We start from the raw sequence: 4,444 nt of genomic DNA, 5'->3' as shown, positions 1-4,444 counted from the left end.
CAGAGATAATATTATGTCATGGGAAGGCTTTGCCAATACGCTCAGCTAACAACAAAAACATGGACAAGGTTAAGTAGTGCTTTATATTACACAGTATGTTGTATCTATTGCATTACTCTTTTATGTTATATTCCTACCTTATACCTATACCTTATGTTATATTCCTACCTTCATTCCATTATTTGGAGGGGTCTTTACATACCATGTGACGTGATGGTCATGTACCTCCAACGAATTGGCCATATAGTGTAATTACAAAGATTAAACCTTCTTCAAACTTTATTGTACACAATATCTTTTCTTTTATTAGGGATTTATTTGGACAAGGATTTGAAGCAGTTAATAACAAAAGTCCGTGAGGTAAGTAATTTTTTTTTTAGCTTTGATCAAAATATTAAGCTTTAGCATTGTGGTCGGGTCTGTAAAAATGTCCTTTTTGTGAGTGAGTAGCACTAAAAGCACTGTCAACCACTGGCCTCATTTCTGCTGTGAAGAATGATCAGGGGTAGAGTTTCTCAACCAGGGTTCCTCCAGAGTTTGCTAGGGGTTCATTGAGCAATAGGCAGTTTGTGACTCTCAGGTTAGTTTATGGCACACCAGTGATCTTTTTGGATATCTGTAAGGTTGACATTCTTCCAACTGGTCAACAATGTAAGAATCATTCTTCTTACCGACCAACCGACTCAACTTACATACCAGCCATGATACAATATCAAACAAACATAGGGAGAAAACTTTAGATGGGGAATAATTTAGACATACATGCTGATCTGATTTTGGTCAGCCTGTACCTAAAATAAGAACTATAAGACTATAAGATGGCTGTTGGATGTTGAAAAACTATTTTGTTTTAAAATTATTTACTGAAACCAGACCCATCAATGAGCTTATGGATAGGAAATAGGCCAGCAAGCTCCCCTATCCATACCTAGGTGCTCTGGAATCTGGTTTCCCCCGAAAAATAGGGGGGCAAAAAGCATGTACCCCTGTTCTCTTTGGAAAAACCAGACCCACCTGTCCCCAACAGTAGCAAGGGCCATTGTTGGGGGAGTTCTTTCTAGGAACCGTGTTATGTTTTCCTCTAGGAACTTATCTAACTCTTTAAAGGAATGGGTAAAGGGTGCAGGGCGAGGGACTGAAATCTGGGGGTTTTCAGATTCAAAATAAATCCTTCATCCACAGACCTCCACAACACAGGGCCACATTGTGGGGAAGGGTCACTCTCCACAAAAGTTGGCCTTTGCCACTGTTGGTCCAGGCATGTCTACTTTATCCAAAGAGAGGGGGACTGCACACTTTTTGTCCCCTTCCCATTTGGGAAAACCAGATTCCAGAGGACAATTTTACAGATAGGACAGGGGTCACACAAGCTGTCTCAAGCCTATTTAAAGGGAGGGGAAGCAGTTTCTGTAAAATATACGGTGCACAGAACGGACAGTTCTGAGTTTAAGCTTGAAAGCAGAAAATTCTGACATGAAAACTGCTGAAATTCTGCAAAATTCAAGCAATCATCTCTATGGGTGACACCAGGCAGATCGCCCCCCAGTAACAGGCTGCAGATTCCCTAAATACCCCCCTGCAAACTTGGAGACAAACAACAGCAAGGGTTACCCCAAATGGCTTTGGGGATGGACATCCTTCATTATTTCTGGCCAAGACACAGTGAGATGACCCATCTTGTAAACAAATCATTTCCAGGTGTCTGCAGCTCTTGTTCCCTGGAAAAGAGGGTCCCACTGCTTTTCTTCTTTCCAGAACGATGCAGCAGTCCCTCAGCCATCAAACATTAGATTGGCTGCATAGCAATTTGACAATCAGTGATCCAAGCTTGATCCAAGTCTTGGGATCTCAGTCCATCAAACTCAAAGCTCATGTGGTTTGCTGGTCTGTAGGTGGCTGTGGATGGTTGGTTCCGACAAATTTGTATCACCCTACAATGTACTCTATAAAAGAAATTACAGTCTCTGCATCTAATTTTATGTTTTATTAGAGATGAAATGATTCTTTTTGATCCTTCAAATCATTTATGAGGCAGTGCCTACATGTCCAGTGACCAATTTCTTCCTGCCTGTTCAGGAGACACAAAGTCTAAAGAAAACATTGATTAAGGTGACAACTGATGTTCCTATCTAGGCGCAGATTTAGCTAATCTTGTCGATGAATTAGTATCCAGGTGTTAATGCCTACCAATTCAGGACATTCTAATGTTAGCCCTGACATCTGCAAATAAATTATTGTAATGTTTCTTATGTTTTTACATTACACCTATGTTAAAAGTATTGCCTATGTTCTTTCAGAATTCTACAGCACCTGACATTGTAAAATCCCTTGCCAGTGCCACCACAGGTGCCTCCCCAGCCGAATTCAATGACACCGAAGTAAATTCGGTTCTGAATGTTCTTGGTAATTATACAAACAATGTCTTGAAAGCAAATCTCACGTTTAATACGGACACAGTCAAAGTAAGTATAATACTTTAAAATTAACTTTCTTTAGGATATATAACAAAGCATATTTTATAATGTAAAAAAATTCATATCTCCCCTCCTATTGTGGGTTGATTCCCCCACCTCCTAGATTGTAAGCTCTTCAGGGCAGGGTCCTCTCCTCCTGTGTCACTGTCTGTATTTGTCTGTCATTTGCAACCCCTATTTAGTGTACAGCGCTGCCTAATATGTTAATTACTGTTGACACTTAATATGTTGGCACTATATAAATGTATAAATTAAAATAATAATAATAATTTTCTTAATTACTATGCTCTTTTGATAATTGGTCATTAGGTGGCAGAATGAGTTTTAAGAAAGCCTTGCATAGGGATTCAAATGGCTGTGAGCCAAAATACAGCTGAATTGACTGGGAACAAATTAGTAAAAAAAACATCCTTATCCTGATGGGAGGTGATAGAAAAAAAACATGAGTTTATAATCCTGCTGCTTCTTATTTCATGGTCATCCAAGGCCAAGAGAAGTTGGGATAGATAAGACCTGTATGTATTACCTACATTAAAATCATGTCTTTCTTGTGTGGCAGAACTGAGAAAATCTTTTTTAGCAAGGTAAACAACTCTAATTTATATATTTTTTCTGGGCATTTAGCTATTTGTCTGGAGTTGAGCTTTAAAGTGGAGCAATAATAGCCTCTGATTTGCATGCACACATGCTTTATTTGCAGGGTGACATACTATACTACAATATACCTCTACTGTAAACAATTTAACAGTACAGTGCATTGAATGCAATAGTGTTTAAAATATTTTATCAACTTTGATTTCTTCCAGCAAGTTGCTGCAATAACTAGTAAGGTAATCAAATACATCGACAAGTCTGATGATCATCTACGACTACTACAAATCATTGAGAGCATCTTTGAAGAAATGGCGCCAACCAATACATCGTTCCGTTCCGTCAATAATTATGTTGATTTTTCCTGCAGCACCTTCTATACAGATGATCTCAGTGAGAATAGTCAAGTACAATAGACAAGTCTTCTGGGGGTCCCATTAACATACTTTCAATGGTCTATGCACCAAAGTTTGAGAGCTTTAATACTCCATTTGGCGGCTCTGATGGCCGCTCCTATTTTTCAACCAGTCCCATATGGACAAATGTTGCAATAATAAATAAGACAAGTGAGCACTCTCTGAATATTTTTATGAATTTCACATGTAACAAAACCTGTGATAAAGCTGTACAGTGCATGTTTTGGAATTTCAGTTTTAACCAGTGGTCGTCAGAGGGTTGTAAAACTACAGTTATCAATGGTACTGTCTTTTGTGAGTGTAATCACTTGACCTCTTTCTCTGTTCTAATGGCGGACTCCATACCACAGGACAGCAAGAAGGCATTGGATATCATCACAAAGATTCTGCTTCAGATCTCCATAGGGTCTCTTGTAAACTGCATTGCTATACAAAGTATTCTTCTTAAGCAAGCCAAGAGTTGTATTGCGTTCTATAGACACATTTGCATCATTCATATAGCCTTGTTTCTGCTTATCAGCAATATCTCTTTCTTGGCATCTGGTTTCTTTGACATCACGGTAAATTATTCTTTGTGCATCATATTTACATTCATGACTCATTTTTCTTTGCTGGCCTTCTTTTCCTGGACATTAGTACAAGGCCTTTTTTTGGTTTGCCAGTTACTCTTTGTCTTTCATCACTTTACTAAGAAAGAATTTTTGCTTCTCTCGGTTGTAATTGGATATTTATGTCCATCTTCTATCGCTGGAGGCACTATTGGCAATTATTATCCTAATAAGTACATGAAGAGTGATGGCTGCTGGTTGGACAGCAGATATGGTGCTACTCTGCTCTTTATCATCCCAGCCATCATAATTATGGGAGGAAATGTTATAATCCTAATGATTGTGATCTCAAAAATCATGGCGCCATCAGTCTCTGAAGGGAAGAATAAGGATGACGAGGTGGTCAAGAAGCTCA

At 38.8% G+C, this 4,444-nt stretch overlaps 1 long non-coding RNA gene across 1 annotated transcript; it reads left to right on the top strand.

Annotated features, from left to right (window-relative positions):
• Positions 1-205: 205 nt before the first annotated feature.
• On the top strand, positions 206-4,377 carry LOC140329959 (uncharacterized). Its single transcript, XR_011920530.1, has 3 exons — positions 206-360; positions 2,298-2,462; positions 3,281-4,377. It is a non-coding gene; the product is annotated as an uncharacterized lncRNA (long non-coding RNA).
• Positions 4,378-4,444: the final 67 nt, after the last annotated feature.

Source organism: Pyxicephalus adspersus, chromosome 4 (genome assembly GCF_032062135.1).
Source record: "Pyxicephalus adspersus chromosome 4, UCB_Pads_2.0, whole genome shotgun sequence".
Lineage (NCBI taxonomy): Eukaryota > Metazoa > Chordata > Amphibia > Anura > Pyxicephalidae > Pyxicephalus > Pyxicephalus adspersus.
This window is presented reverse-complemented; position numbering and strand designations above follow the sequence as displayed.